The sequence below is a fragment of the Mastomys coucha genome, unplaced genomic scaffold (genome assembly GCF_008632895.1).
Source record: "Mastomys coucha isolate ucsf_1 unplaced genomic scaffold, UCSF_Mcou_1 pScaffold12, whole genome shotgun sequence".
NCBI lineage: Eukaryota > Metazoa > Chordata > Mammalia > Rodentia > Muridae > Mastomys > Mastomys coucha.
Window position 1 is genome coordinate 74504218 of NW_022196894.1, and position 17200 is coordinate 74521417.

Here is a 17200-nt window from a genome sequence, read left to right on the forward strand (position 1 = left end):
TGTAAGTACTGTCATATGTTATCTTCTCTTTATCTTCTCTTATCTTCTCTTCCCCCTCCTCTCTTTATCTCCTCTTTTCATTGTTTTATAGGGGTATTTTTATTTCACGATTAGAGAAACTATCATTTTTTGGAAATTTCCCTCTTAGCACATATTCTCTGCTTCTATGAGTTATTTGGCTTGTTTCACTTATTTTGTTTTGTATTTTCTCTTGGATGGAGTCCCAGTGGTAAGCCCTGACTATCCAACCACATTTTTGAATGAGGAACTAAATACTGGATTAGAATTTGTATTTAAAAATAGGCTTTCATTGCAGTCGTTGGGTGGCAGCTGGCTTCTTTTCATGGGCATGACACATGAATTTCTTAATCAGGATATTTTTGTGTGAAGCATTTATTCTCTCTAGAGAAGAACTCAATATTCTTTCTGGGAATATAACTACACTTGGCCTTGACTAGGTTAGCACTGTTCCATGTCAATTTCTGACATCGTGTGTGTTCTCATGTTATGGTTTGAGACCATTGTGGGTCAAATTGCCCAGAAATGGTAATTCTTCTTTCTCTTAGTAAAATGAGAGATAATAGTCCATTTATACTGCAGACTTAATCATAAGTAGGTACCTCTAATCCTTACCTTAGAGTGTTTCAAAATCTTACAGCTCCTGAGGCAACATGGCTGGGTAAATTCCCAGGTGTTCCATCATCTGAACAATCCATGGAGGTGCTACATGTTTATGTGTTGCTTACATTTAATAAGTATCTCCTCTTTACACTAGATCCATCTTCCTTCTACTCTTCTAAGTCAAATACTACTACTTTACCTTCTGATTGCCTTTATATCATGCTGTAGTTTGAAGTTATAGTCTTTTCAGATTTTATTCTTTGACTCTATTGTGATAAGTAGATAATGACTCTTACCATTTGCCCATGTCCTCATTCCAGAGCCTATGAATATTTTTTACTTTATTTAAAGAACCTCTACAGATGTAAGTTAATAATTCTATGATGATGTTATTCAGGATTAACCAGGGAAATGACCTGAATTAACAAGGCAAAGGGTTAACTGGGAAGAGCACTTGTGAGGGAGGACTACTGGAATGGGGTATGGGCACAGGAACCAGCCAGGGCAAACATCTGTCTAGCTTCCCCATTCATCTTCCTTTTTCTAACTTTACAAATCATTCAAACTAATCAATGGGTGAACAGCACATTAAAAATTGCTAAGATTTTATTTTATTTCTATAAGTACATGTATATTAATTTCTTGGAATGTGTGGCCATGAGTGTATGTCTAGACACATAGGATAACATTGAAGCTAGAGTTACAGGCACCTGTGTGTCCTCTACAAGATAGCACATGCTTAAAAACAAAGAAACGAATAAAAAACAAAAAAGAAATACCTATTTCCTTAACCCAGCATAAAACTGCTTAAAATTTTAACATTGCTCTTGCATACAAAAATTCAAAAAGTTTTAACAATGAAGGAAAATGTTCTGATGTCTGTAGCTGGGGAACAATTGACAATAGACAGCTAATGGATTAGGGTGGCATTTTGAATCCTAATGACCTAGGATAGCCTCATATGTTTAATGCTTGGTCCGCAGTTGGTAGAATGGCGAGGCCTTGTTGGAGGATGTATGTCATGGGTGTATATGGGAAGTGCTGTTTAAAAGGCCCATGACATTCTCTGTTCTCTCCTCTCATGATAGTGAATCAGATGCAAGCTTGTCTACAACTCGAACAGGCCATGCAACTTTAAATTGTGTTAGCTATCTAGTATTGGTTAAGATATATATCTTAAATATATATTATACATATAATAAATAAATATACAAATAAATATATTATATATTAACTATATATAAAATACATTATATATTTAAGATATTTATATAATTATATATAAACAAATAAATATATTATGTATTAACTGTATATAAAATATATTATAGATTATATATATAAATTTATATATTTATATAATATATATAACATATAATATCTTAAACATATTGTCATTAACATAATAAATATATAATATAAATATACATTATATATTTATTTGGTTAAGATGTTTGTATACCTTTCTGATACATATGGTAGAATAAATTTTATGTTATCAAATCTTTAAAATTAACTTAGCTGGAAATTAGAGAAGCAATGGCTAACAAAATCATTCTTCTCAAGTCTAATTAAATTACTTCTCTTATCTGAAAAACTGCTTTTAAGAGTGGTGTCAACATTTTGTATTTGTTTTACTAATTAGATGTTTAGGCCTGATTTCAGTGACTTGGGATCAGAGACTCAAGGACAGCACCATGCTTCTTATGATAAATACTTATGGTGGATGCCCTATCTTGGCAAATTAGATCCCTTTGACATCATAGCCCCCATGGTGCCAGGGTACAACATGCTCTTTCAGACTGATGGTGTAACAGAACTGACTCAAACCCACAGCCACATTTATGGAAGACTTGTCATTATTGACAATAACTTCTGAGAGACAACTTCCTTACATTGTCTTTAATCTCCTGATTAAAATCTGGATCATCATAAAGAGATGCACGTAATCTTTATATATGCAATAGTTTGGTTTAGATGAGTCTTTAGAAACTATTCTTTACCCTTATAAGAGTCAATGTTTTGGTACTGTAAGGATTTGTGTGCCAACATCACCAAGGAGAATGATTAGGAAACGAAGGAGGCTATGGAGAAGATGAGTTCGATAGTTTGTCCTGCCCACATTCCTAGCATGTGGCCTGCAGCATGTTCTAAATTACTGCTTAGGAAGCCTTAATTAATGTCAGGGATGATACTGTATAAGTGCCAAATTAGTATTTTTGTTTTGAGCTTAAGATGGCTTCCATGGTTCCCTGTGACTGCTCTCTAGTAGACCACATTTGTTTCTTATTACATCTCTAATTTATTGTTCTCAACTGAACATGTACTCTGCCTTCCTAGATCTGTCCCTGAGTGTAAGCAAATGTAGTCATGTAATAGCTGTAGGGATGTCTTGAACGGTTAGTCTATGGATGCTAAGGTAGAGTAGGCAGTCTCAGCATCTTATATGTGATCTGACACAAACTGTAAGGATTCCAATATAGATCTGGATTCATAGAGATCTTCCTTTGAAGATGGCCATATTGGCCCCTACAATGACTTCTTTCAGATTCAGACTTTAGCTCTACTTGTCTCTTCAACAGTACTGGAAGCATTGTGATGCTTTTTCACAATGTGAGATTTTGCTCGTTCTCCTGCATTGCACAAATGTCTTTAGTTTCTTCTGTCTGAATCACTTATTCTTTCCAGCCTCTGCCATGACCTCCAGTTAATCTACTCCACTCCCCACATTCTTCTTTGAAAGTTGTACTTTCAAGTATCTAACAATACGTTTCTTAGTCGTTCACCTAGACTCATTCTGAGTCTCTTCTGGAGCCCAGCTTTCCTTGTCTTCCCAGCCCAGCCTTCATTCTCACCTGATTTAACTCATCTTAAATATGCAAGTCCATCTTTTTCTCTCTCTTTTCATATTAATTTTTTAATTGGTTATTTTATTTATTTACATTTCAAATGTTATCCACTTTCCTGGTTTCCCCTCCACAAGCCCCCTAACCTATCCCCTTGTCCTTACTTCTGTGAGGGTGTTCTCCCACCTGCCCACCACTCCCACTTCCCTGCCCTAACATTCCCTTACACTGGGGCATCAAGCCTTCACAGGACCAAGGGCCTCTCCTCCCATTGATGCTCAACAAGGCCACCCTCTGCTACATATGCAGCTGGAGCCATGGGTCCCTCCATGTGTACGTTTTGGTTGGTGGTTTAGTCCCTGGGAGCTCTGGAGGTTGTTCTTCCTATGGAGTTGCAAACTCCTTCAGCTCCTTCAGTCCTTCCCCTAACTCCTCCACCAGAGTCCCCGGTGCCCAGTCATCTTTAGTTTTTAAAAACTTGTTTTCTGTTTTTCCACCTTTAAAAAACAGCATACAGGCAACTTGTTTTATACATCATTGTCAAAACAATTGTCTCCCGGGATGCTCTCGGACCACCTGCTCTAACCCATTTAATGCCTAACCCCTCATATTCTACTTTAATGTGAGGTGTTTCTGTGTTTGCATGATTGATTTCTTTTGCTCTGTGCTTTGTTCTTTTAAAAAGCAACCTCACCCAAACCCCCACTCTTCACCAATCCGGTAACACATGCCCGAGACAGTCCAACATTGTCTTGCTTTTCCTCTGCTGTCAGATCCCTTGGGACAGAGCCAGACAGGGAAGGTCTTAGACATGAGTTATTTTAGATGGTCTGGGAAAATCTAATTAAAGGTCAAAGCAGTGCATGCTGTGGAGGGGCATTTGTCACTGACTGAAAGAGATGACTCTTGCCATATGCTCTCAGAGGAGCAACAGAGACCAGACGCATAGAGGAATATGGTTTTATGTATGCACTTAACATTTTTCCTAAAGATCTAAGTAATCGGGTAAAAGTAATGAAATGTAAAGCAAGGGTAAGTTTTCTTATCAGTTTTGAATGGGTCATTGAGAGTGTTGACCAGACTTTGGAATGTAAAAAAAAACTCAAAAAGAAGTTGAAAACTTTAAGATGTGCAATAAAAAACAATTTCAGAACAGTTAAGATACCTAAAGAAGTAATACCTGCTTTCCCCATTCTTTAATGCTTCTTCTTTACTAAAGCACTTTTAATTTTTTAAAAATATTATAAACAAATAGGAAAGCAAAAACAAATAATTGTGCAAACATAGACACATTTTGCTAAGGATATTTTAATGCTTGATTGGTTTTATAAAGATTACTACTTTAGGAGCTGGTGAGATGGCTCAGTGGTTATGAACTCATTCTGCTCTTGGAGAAGATCTGAGTTTGTTTCCCACTGCCTATGTCCATTAGCTCACAATTGCCTATAACTCCAGGTTATCCAAGACCTTCTTATGTACTTTGTGAGTATATGAACTCATAACTTCACAATGTGTACAATATGTACACATATTGCACATAATTTTTAAAAGTTTATTTTTATGTATGTAATAAAAATTTATAAGACAGAAGAATTTACATCCTGCAATCAAAAATGCTTCTCAGTATATAATGTCACATCGTTTTATTTGCGATTTTCCATAGGGTATCTATTCAATCATCGTTAGCTATTTCAATAAATATAAAAAAAGTGCGTGATGCTCTTAAACTTGAAATAATCTTGAGAATGGATTAAGTACCCAAAACCCACAAACACTTGACATTAAAATAACAAGATAAAAGTAAAACAAATCAACAATTTTTGGACCAAAGACAAAAATAAATCTCAGATTTTAGATTGTTTAGAAAGTAATAATAAAGGACTGGTGAGATAGCTCAGAACTTCTGAAGGTCCTGAGTTTAAATCCCAGCAACAACATGGTGGCTCATAACATAAGCCAATAATGAGATCTAATTCCCTCTTCTGGCATGTTGGAAAACAGCTACAGTGTACTTATATATAATAATAAATAAATATTTGGGCCGGAGCAAGCAAGGTCTATTAGAGCGAGCAGAGGTCCTAAAATTCAATTCCCAACAACCACATGAAGGCTCACAATCATCTATCTGTACAGCTACAGTGTACTCATATACATAAAATAAATAAATAAATATTTTTTAAAAAAGAAAGTTATAGTGATGCCAGGAGACATAGTTAATGGTACCACTGTGTGAAGCTGGACCTGGAAAAACTCAATCTAATGAAAGCAATAGGAGACTGAAGAGATGGCTCAATGGTTAGGAGCTCATGCCATTTCTCCAGAGACCCTGGGCTTCCAGCTTTCACGCAAGAGAGCTCACAAATGCTTGTAATACAAACTCCTAGTGATTCAGTGTCCTCTTCTGCCCATTGAGAGCACTGCATTCACAAACGCACACATATATCTTCTAAAAGTATAGTTGTGCTAGTGATATTGTACGGTTGATAGAATGCTTTCCTAGCATGTGAGGAACCCTGGTTTGAACTCCAACACTACATATATCAGATATGGTGGTGTTCACCTGAAAGCCCAGAAACAGGAAAAATCAGGGAGGTGGAAGAAGGAGGATCACAGGTTCAAGACTATCCTCAGTGTGTTCCAGACCAACATGGTACTCTGTTCATGGTCAACTTGACAGCCTGTCTCTAAAACAAATACAACAAATGAACACACACACACGCACACACACACACACACACACACACACACACACACACACACACACCACAATAAATGAGAAGAAATTTCAAGTGAAGAACCTACAGAATAAATTGCCTAGGATAAATGTATTAAAGAAGGACTCAGGTGTTAAGTCTCTAAAACACATAACAAAAATCGTCAACATTTCACAAATGTAACAAAGAAAGAGAAAAGTAAAATTACTCATGTATGATATCATTTAAGGTTTCTTCAGAAAGTTTTTGCAACTTACATTTCCCTAAGGATGATGTCCTTAATTTAAACAAATGCAAGGGAACATTTATTAACATGACTGTTTTGATAGCATTTGTTAATTATTACATCTCTTCTAAAAGATGGGCATTTAAAACCTGGAACTATAAAATATCTCTAGTTTTTTTTTTCTGCTTTTATTTAGCTATTGTTTACATCTCGTAATTCTAATTTGATTTTAATCACTTTAATTATGCAAGTACATCTTTCTTGTTCTCTTTCCACATAATTACTTCTTTATTTCATGTTTTCTTGTTCTAATATCTTTAAAGAGCATCACCCAGACAATATTTTTTGTATATTGCCATCCAATTATTTTTTATTGTATTCATTTAAAATTTATTATTATTATTATTATTATTATTATTATTATTATTATTATTATTAAGTACTTATATAAACCAAGCGTGTTTTGTGTGTGTGTGTGTGTGTTTGTGTGTCTGTGTGAGAGAGAGACAGAGAGAGACGGGGGGGCTTTGTTTGGGCACTTGAATAGTGCAGCCCATTTGAGTAGTTTGCAATCCAACTCTATAGAGTCAGCTCTTTGCTTCCAATATTATATAGTTTGTGTGGATTGAACTCAGGTCACCAGGCTTCCTGGCAAGCACACTTACCCACTGAACCATCTCACTGGCCCAGTCTTTGTTCTTTTCTTTTTAAACCACAACCTTTAAATTTCCCTATTGAGTAGGATACATGTCCTCGTGAATATTAAAATACCCTATTGTCATCTGTGCAATTGATGATTTATCTATTTATTGTTATCCTACTGACAGTGTTCATACCTTATTTTATGTGCAGTGTTTCAATTGGGCCTTTATTTTATATTTGTTCTCTACTTGCTTGACTCTGGATTAGATTGACTTTGTCTACTATTTTTTGTTTGTTTGTTTGTTTGTTTTGAGACAGGGTTTCTCTGTGTAGCCTTGGCTGTCCTGGAACTCACTCTGTAGACCAGGCAGCCTTGAACTCAGAAATCCACCTGCCTCTCTCTCCCAAGTGCTGGGATTAAAGGTGTGCACCACCACCGCCCGGCGGGCTTTGTCTATTATTATGCTTACAATTACACAACACATATTATCAACTTGTAGCTGGTTAAATCTCCTTAGGATGATTCTGCTAGCTGAGATGCTCCTAAGCACACTCCAGAGAGAGGCTGGGAAGTATCCATTTGGTCCCTAATGTATGTATCTTGTGAACCCAACTTTGTTTCTCAGTGCAAAGAACTGAAGCTCCTTCGTATGTGACTCTCTTGACATTTATCAAGAAATGTACAAAAGCTTTCTTGACTTTTGGATACATAGGCTAGATACCCCACTGGTTTCTGTCATGTAACATTATCAATTTTATATGCATGGCAGAGGCTAGTATGCAGCTCAATGGTAAGGAAGTAATGCATGGATTTGATCCCCAGTACTGCAGAAGCAAATAAAATTTAAAAATTAAGAGTAACAATGAAGATATTGATTTCATCTTTGCCTTTGAGATTCTTGCCTGCTCTATTTTTCTCTGTAGATATTTTAACCAAATGGTGACTGAGTTTGACTAATAATTCTGGACTGCTTATAAATTGTCATGAAAAGTTGAAAATTTCTGATTTTTGTAGGCTAGAATCAAACCAAGAACTTTGCTTATATCAAATAAGCTTTCTACTATGGCACTATACCCTCAACTCCTGAAATTTATTCTATGAATTTCTTTTTCTTCCATGAAAAAGTGCCTTTCTTTTAAACATTGCATATTGTGAAGGACAATATATGTAGACACATAATATAATTGGTATAAAAATATTAACATGTAGTTTTATGGCTAATATCTTGTTATTATGTAATTTTTATTGATTATACCTACAAAATTTAATGTTAGCATATTGGAACTTATTAGTTTAAATCACTCATTGGAATGAATTTCTAATTTTTCAAAATGTATTCTAAGTTAGCACCTTTAAATAAATATGGTAGTCTTTACACAGTAAAATATTTTAGGCAGTGGAGATAGTTTTCAAATTAAATGAACTGAGCAGCCCATGATCTACCATGTTGGATCAAGTCATCAGAAAACATCTACAGTAGCATACCCTTCCTCCACAAAGTGAAGATGGGAGTTGACATGGATCAAATTGACAAACTCTTTCTAATAGTGCCTGGGTAGTAATCTTTCCAGAGTAATACTGGATCTTAGCAGAGGGGACTATTTTCATAACCTGTGTGTAATTCAGAAAGGTCTATGGCCACATAAAAACCTACAAACTGGCCATAAAAACTACATTATAGCCATGGAAACCATCAAGGCCTGTTCAAGTTCTGGTGTGTGTTTTATGCTGTGTATGGGTTATTAGTGACCTTTCTGAACTTGCTAGAAAATTCCTTATTTCATGTACACTGGTGTTAAATTACAATGGGAGCCAGATCATGAAAGTAGATGACTGTAGACATTGAAAGCATAAGGCTGGGTGCCTTTGCTAACTCTTAAATTAGCTGTTCATCTTGAATGAACAGAATGAGAAACCAAGAAATGTACACCACAAGGTATGGGTTAGTGATGAGGTGTGGCAACCTCGGTGGCCTTGAGAACCTTCAAGCACCTACTAGGTTAGTCAATAACTAGGCTAGTTGCTAATTAGGTTCATCATTTTCCCATGTCTATTTTTCAAGGTCTATTTTTCAGTGTGCTCAATTTTAGTATGCAAAATAGACATGATGGATTCACAGAAAGATGCCAAACATGTTTTATTCTTTGATTTTAAAACTTATTCAGAGATGATATACAGACCTACCAATGGAGAAAGTGGAAACCCAAGTTTCTGCCCTAAACACCACCCAGAGCTAAGTTTGCCACTTATAATGATATTCTCCGTTTCCGTACTTTTAAAACTTCTGCTCTATCTATCAGAAAGCATTACTCAGTTGCTAATTTTGTAACTTGCTCATTTTAATTTGTCTACTTTTTGTTTTATAACAGATAGTAGCTGATTAAAGCTAATTCAGTTTTGCTAAGTAAAGGATGGCATGACAGATGAAAGATCAGCATCCAAAGGAATTTCCCAGGCAGTGCTGAACTGGATGATGCTTTGCATGCCTGTGGAGTTACTTAGAAAATGGGATGAAGGATGGAGTGTTGGGCATCTATCTCTATCTCTGAGTGACAGCTACTGGGGGAGGGGAGGGTGTCTAATCTAATCACGGTAAAAACATGAGCTCTTTAATTTGGTTGGATCATTCAAATAAAAGGTTTGCTTTGAAGTACAATTGCTTGATACAAATTTGATAATGATGATTGCTATTCTTGTGAAGTGTTTTTGAGGACTATGGAAACTTCATGCATGAAATACATAAGTAGTTTTGCAACATTACATTTTTCCTTAGCGTGTCATAGATTATCCTATGAAATCCCAGTTAAAATGTGCTGAAGTGGAGAAGCACTTTTCTGAACGGGAGGAAGTTGTAACTAATACAGTTCTGAAAATAAGAGAATTTGTGAAGTTAATTTGGCATGCAATCTCACCAGGGGTTAGCATGCTATGCCATGTCCTCAAAGTGAAGTCATTTTCTTAGATACCAAGAACTTTGTTGATAGTTGCATTAAAATTCACTAAAATTAATTTTGCATTAAAATTCTTTAAAAGTCTCAAGAAAAACCATACTACCTAAGCTTAATACCCATGTGATACAAGGGATGTGTGTGCTGGTAATCATGTGATTGTCTATATGACCTCTTTTGTCAGTTCCACATCCGCAGGGATTTAATATAAAGGAAACGTGTTACTATTCTGTCCTAGAGGCTGTTTGATCTAATGTGAAAAAGTATTGTTTTGAATTCATTGAATTAAGCAATACTCAGAAAGAACACTCAGGGGTTACCTTTGGTTTACTTTACATCTTTAGCACGTTTACTATTAAAAAATATTTCTAGAATTCAGTGTCTGCTCGGCTTTGGTTATCTAAGCTGTAATAAGCAGCCTTGGGACCCCTGAAGGCACACCCTACACACTTATGCTGTGTGACCTTGGGTCACAAGTAATGGCTGCAAGCTAATTGATTGAGAAAGGCTTGTCTGGCAGGGCCCCTTTGCGTCCTGCCTGTACATTCCGAAGTTCTGTGAAAAGAGGCACTAGCGCTCAGCCACGCAAGGCAGGAAAACAGAGGAAGTTTTTGCATTCTGATTACAGCCTGAGTTCCCTGTAGTGAGTCTGCTTCTCTCCACCCACTTCTCACCGAGAACTCCTGAACTTGAGGCTGGACGACTTAAAGCTAGCTCCCGCAGCGCAGCCTCACCTGAAAAGAGTTCTGCTGTGCGTTCATTGAACTGAAAGGCCAGATCACCTATATGAGGCGGTGGGAACCATATGGAGATTATTTTAGAACTTCAGCAAAGAGCACAGCTGCAGGCGGCAGAAACCAGCTCTCTCTCTCGGGCTGACAGGCAAATGAACCAGATCGTGGACGGGGCCTCTGGGTGGCAGCTCCGGTCTTTTGGTTGTTGGACAACTATAGTCAGAACTGAAATGGAACAGGGGCAGGAAAAAAAAATACACACTTTTACTCCACGCAACTGTTGCTTTCACATGGTGAGTGCAGAGTTTCTTTCTGGGTTGTAATAAAAGTTAAGAAATCTGCTCTGCTTCTTGGAGGGGGGGAGAAACAAGCCATCAAGAATACTTAGAAATTCCAAAGCTCTGTGGCTTTGTCTCTGCTTGATTTCACATGATATTTGCAATCCGAGAAGAGGAACACTGTACTTGTAGCGTCCTGTCTGTTCTTTCTCTTCCAGATTTTCTTTTGTTTAGGTCCTGCTTTTTTGTAACCAGAGTCAATATTGATTTAAGCAAATCATATGTGGCCGGATGAGGAAGAAAGGCGAGTCAGGATATGTGTAAACATTGCATTTAGTCCAATTTCTGTGTCACTACGCTCTGGCTTCATGATTTGATGCCTTATCTCAGGAATATGCAGCACAGGCCTATGGAAAGAGCTTTGTGTGTGAGAAGGGTCAGGGCCTGTGTTTAGCAGACTGCTAGCTAGCGAGGATGGCTGTTGCTCCCTCTTATTTTTAATGTAAAATAGGAAAGAAAGTACATCTTCCCCCATTGAAAAGTAAGTGTGCTTTGATTTCTCAAGTCCCTTCCCAGTGGTTTATGTCTATTATTTCTGGGAAGGTTTCTTAAAAAGTCCTTGAGTAGCAGCCTGCAAACTTCTTTTGTTCCTGCTGATCCTGTTTGCTCACATTGTGAGCTAGCAACTTTGCACACATGTCTTTTTGAAGAATCATGTTGCACTAATGCAGAGTAGTTTTTGTCTCAGTGCAAATACCTTAGAAGCTAGTAAGATCATGTTTTCTAAAGTAAAACCAACCAAGCACAACGAAAAACCTTACAGTAGAAGTTGAGAATAATTCCTTGTTTAAGCATACCGGAATCCTATTTTAAATATATTTTGTTGTTGTTGTTCAAAGAAAATCTTAGCTTGCCAGCATGCCTAGAAGTGTGAGCAGAAGAGACTTATTTTTCTTATTCGAACCTCTCATGTTCAGAATTACATTTGTAGTAAGTGCTAAAATATACTTTCTGTTGTTCACTTCATTAGAAAAAAATAGTTTTTAACTACCATAATATTTACAATTGATGTTATCAAAAACTATGAAATATCTCTATTGTCCTTTTGTTGATTTAATGAAGTTTTTAGGTCTGTGCTTCACAATCATTTATACATTTAAACAAAAAGCAGAGAGATAATTCGGTTTGGTCTACTTGTTTAAAGCATGGAATTTACGAAAGAGATAGACTCCTTTTATCTGGAATATTCTGTTTGTTCAAGTAAATTAATAAACCAAAAAACAGTCAGTAAGAAGCTGCAGATCTGTAGTGAGAGAGAAGGGAAGCTTTAAGGGTGTCGGAATGTGATTTCATTTCCGAGGTAATTTTGAAACATTACTTCACTGCCTTTGCAAACTTTATGGAAACCTGTTAACCTCTGGCAGCACTGAGCCCTCATCTTGCATTTTGTACGGAGATTATGCACAAGAAAGACAAGTTCGTCCTGTCATGTGACCTGAGCTGCGAGTTATCAAAGCGAAATGTGGCAGCCGCATTCTTTCCTGAGAGAACGAAGTTCATTATGTCCTTGCCACCTGTTACGTTCACTCTTTGTCCTTGTGGTCACAGTTCCTGTTTGTTCCTACTGCCGGAAAGGGATTTTCTTTTTAAGGAGAAAAACAACGATATTCCTTTTCATTTATATGTTTTGAAAACTTGTGTTCTTTCCCCCCAAAGCACCCAGAATATATTTCATATGGCCTTTTGTTAAGTCGATGTGAATAGCAAGAAAATGTGGGCATTGTTTCAAAAGCTTTGAGCATCTCCCAATAAATAAAGCAAAGGTGTAGCTGAGAATTTATGAAAAAGATGGACCTTTGGAAAATTATGATTGAAAAAAAATGCATTCCTTATTATTTCCTCAAAACCAATTAAGAAACTAAGAATACAAAAGGTAACTTAATTATTACCATTTTTTTTAAAGCACAGCTCAGAAAGTCAGCATGGTAGAGGGAGGGCCCATAAAAGAATGTGGTTCCCTCTGGAAGTAGGTGATTTGCAAGGAACAAAAGGTAGAAAGGTCTGCTTAACATTTCAACATTTAATTTTAAATTATTATCTTTTATCATTGCTGATCCTATTTACTTATTGGTGGACTGTAGGTAACTTTTTAAAATTAAAATCAACTATAGTATCATTTTAATTCTATGTATTTAAGAAGGTGCATAGCTTTTAAAAAAATGCTAATCTTTCTTTGAGTTCACTGTTTTCTTCAGCTAAAAGGATACAATTGGTATATGTCATGGTCATATTTCTTATTTATATAAAGAGCACATGCATGAGTATTCTCTGCAACCATATTCATGTTTTATGTGCATGCTTTTAACATCTTAGAGCAATATCCTTCCCTCTCCGAGTGCCATAATTAATTTTATTCTTGGGCAGATTAGAATTGTACAAGAATACAACAAATAAATTCAGAAAATGAGAATAAAATGTCTTTTGACACTGCTAAATAAAACAAGGGGAAATGGTGCTTCACCAGGGGGAAAGGGTGATACAAGGAATTTGTGAACTAGACAGGCACATTTTTTCCATGTTGGTGATTAACTATCCTTCTGTACTGCAAAGCAGAGTGTGCTCTTCTCATTTGAACTTTGAACTTTTGAGTGCACATAGAGGGTTCCAGGGTGAACTGCACATGCGCTGATGTTATCCACCTCTGTGATCGGCTTACATCTTATGTTCATTACATCTCAGGTTCCTTCTTGAGCCCTGTAGCTGTAGACATCTGTAGCAGTGAGCCCGTATCTACACTGCTCAGGATGGGACCACATCGCTGCATTTATATTTCAGCTAGGCAGTGGAATTTATTTGGAAGGAGATTTATCCCGTCCACTTTATGGATTCTCAGAGGCCATTCCCAGAGAATGGTGATTCTCTATCTGAAAGATGAGCAGGAACGCTTTCACCTTCATAGCTGCTTTAGCTGTGAGATTCTTGTCTTTTGTAAGAAATAGAAAACTTGGGACTTTTCTTCTTTCTTCTACTATTAGCATTCAACTCCTTGTGCAGCTCTCTCGTAATATATAGTAAGGTCTCCTGATGCAGCATATATAATTCTGAACTTCCCTTCCATCTTCTTTTACATATCTACTTGTGCTATGCTTTTGGTAAATTACTAAGAGATACCTTCCCCTTTACTAATTCTTTTTTGCCACTATATAAAATATATAGAATGTATTTTACCTAATCTTTTTTCGGGGGGAGTTTAAATGGATTCTTTTCTACGAGAAATGTTTATTTCATTAATTCTTCCTTTATACTTGCTATTTATTATACTGTCTCTTTAAGGATCCTATTATGCTTATTCTGAAGTCATTACGAAGCTTTGCTATTTCACAACTTTTAAAGTGACTTAAGCGATGAGTGTACATGCAGGCTAGAGGAAAACATTGAGTGTCTCTCTGTATTATTTCCTACCACATATTCTGAGAAAAGTCTCTTAATAAACTTAGATATTTCTAACCAGCTAGAGCTTTGGGCAGTCAAGCCCCCAGAATCCTATACCAGTGCTAAGACTACAATCACAAGCCACTGTAGTCAACTTCATATTTGAGTGCAGTGGATACAAACTGATATTATCAAGCTCTGCACAAAACATTTTACTAAAGAGCCCCTTCTGCAGCCCCTAACCTTTCAATATTATTCTCTTATGTATTGGGATTTTGGTTTGTCAGCTCAAGTTAAACGAGGTTGTTAAAATTTGTACTGTTGGTAGACCTGGTATAGTCATACGATATCACAGCTAGCTAGCTTTCTATGTTCTGTCCCAGCCCACAATCTTGGGTAATAAGCATATCCTAAATGTAGTTAATGAGCACTTTGACATGAATTCTTGCTGCAAGATATGACTCATTCTCAATGCTTCTTAAGAAATTTCTGGGGCTGGAAAGAGATGGCTAGTCAGTTAAGAATGCTTGTTTCTCATACAGAGGAACATTCAGCTACCAGCACTCATTCGTGGGAGCTAAAACTACCTCTAATTCCAGCTTCAGTGCATTTAATGCCCTCTTCTGGCCTCTGTGAACAACTGCACTCATGTTCACATACTCCTACATAGATAGACACAAATACATATGCTTAATTAAAAGAATAAAAACAAATAAGGTAGTTCAGTGTATGCAATGGCTAAGGATATTTGAGTGGTTACAGTCACTCAAATTCTATAATATCATCCCCTGTTATCAATCAGAAACCTGGCACTGGGTAGGACATTGGGAGACAAGTATGATGATCCTGTTGTGGTCTACTTTGCTTGAAAGTATGTAGAGTTGCTTCCTTCACTTCAGACATCAGTCGGTGAACTGTACTTCATTTGCAGTTTATATTTTGGCCTGGTTTTGAATATCACTTTAATTATATGTTATCCCTGTTATTGTGGTATGCTAAAAGTAAAGGCAATGGGTCCTTATCATGTCATCTTTACAAGATTCTCATAAACCATGAGCTTTGCATTCCGAGCATGAGTTCAAATTCTCACTCAGTCATTAATGATGTCACTTTAGGCAAAGCCTTCTATGTATTCAAATGCCTCTATTTGTTTCTCATAAAAAGAATCGATGGGGCTGCCTGTCTCATAGGGCTGTTTTAAGCATGGACCTAGGAAAGTCCTGAATGCTGTGCTTGGCCATGCTATACATGCACGTGTGAATAGGAAAACGACAAGAGCATAAACAAAAGCCAGGACTATCTACTGGTAGTGAAGGCCAGCAGGTGGAACAGCAGCCAGTTTGACTATTGTATTCTGCATGACCACACATCAGTACTTATGCTATCTAAAGAAATTTCTAATGAATAAAAGTCCCATCTTTAACAGCTCTTTGTCTCTGCATGCTGTTGTTACACTACTCATGAATCCGAGTAAGTGTAAGTAAATGTTACTCAGAAAGTCTCAGTAAAACAAAAGACTTTCAGAAGACCTTAGACATTGTTTTTGTTTGTTTGTTTGTTGCCTGTTTGTTCAATTGTTTCTCCAGTTCTATTATTTTCCTGTTTCTGTTTTGCAGTTCTTTGTAAATTCTGGGTATTAAACCCTTTGTCTAAAGTAAATGGTAAAGACTGTCTCCAATATTGTGGGATTTCTATTTGTTCTACTGTCATTTGCTTTGCTTTGTGAAAACACCACATCTACTAATTGTTGCCAGTGTGTGCATCAACTGTAACATGGGTTGACTCTTAGGGATGCATCTCTGAACAAAAATAACTCTCCATGTCTAGCAACTATCAACTGTCAATGGCTCTTCAGGTAGGAATGGCACTTCATGATCTCCTTTCCCAACCATGTTGAGAAGTTGGCTGGCTTGATGTTGTGTATATCTTATGCATTCAAAAATAGCTTCTATGAGTTCCTGTGTGCAAGGGTGTTGTCATATCTAGGAAATACTATTTCACTGTGGACATTCATTATTTTAGGCTCTTACAATCTTTCTCCCTTACTACCTCAATGATCTTTGAGCCTGGAGAGAACTGGTATGATACTTATATCCCACCAAGAGGCAAGTATTTCACAGTCTCTTATTCTTAATATGTGGACCAGTTTGGAGTCTCTGTCTTAATCATTATCTACAGCAAAAAGAAGATTCAGTGATGAGTATTCAGAGATGCACTAATTTTGGGTAAAAAGATATGAACTTAGTGAAATGTTTACTACTATGTTTATTTAGTGGGAAAAGTAGCATTAATTCTCCTCTCAGCTTTATGACTCAACAACCCAGAATTTTTTATCTAGTTAAACTTACTTGTTATAGATTCCATCTTACCAAGCAGGACTTAAATCAAATAAAAAAGCAGGCGATTATTCTGCAATACTTCTACCATGATTATACCACTGTGTATATTTTCCCAAGCCCATTGTAGCTTGCAGAGATCATAGTTGGGAAAGACTATTAATTAGTTTCTCTCCCAGAAGTTTACATGTATTTTGAAAGCTGGGCAGTACAAATAAATTCTCTAGATCAGTATATTTGATCTTTATGTGTTCTATTATACAAGTGTGTGGTGTTTCCCACAATATGGTCTTACCTTTAAGTTCTAGAAGGTAACAAAGAACAATGACAATGGCCTAAAATGATTATGAGATCTGTGGAAAGCCCTAACACAAGTTTTGAAAAGAGGTGACACATACCTACCTGGTAATGAACTTTTTAAA

General features: G+C 36.6%; 1 long non-coding RNA gene across 6 annotated transcripts in view; it reads left to right on the forward strand.

The window, feature by feature from the left end:
- The window catches only part of LOC116086070, a 503346-nt gene that overhangs the window by 86358 nt on the left and 399788 nt on the right, over positions 1-17200 (forward strand). The window contains exon 1 of one of the 6 annotated variants that reach the window (XR_004116809.1): positions 10592-11025. The exons of the other annotated variants lie outside the window; for them this stretch is intronic. This is a non-coding gene — a long non-coding RNA (uncharacterized LOC116086070). Of the gene's footprint in view, positions 1-10591; positions 11026-17200 lie in introns of those variants that run through there. 6 annotated transcript variants of the gene reach the window in all.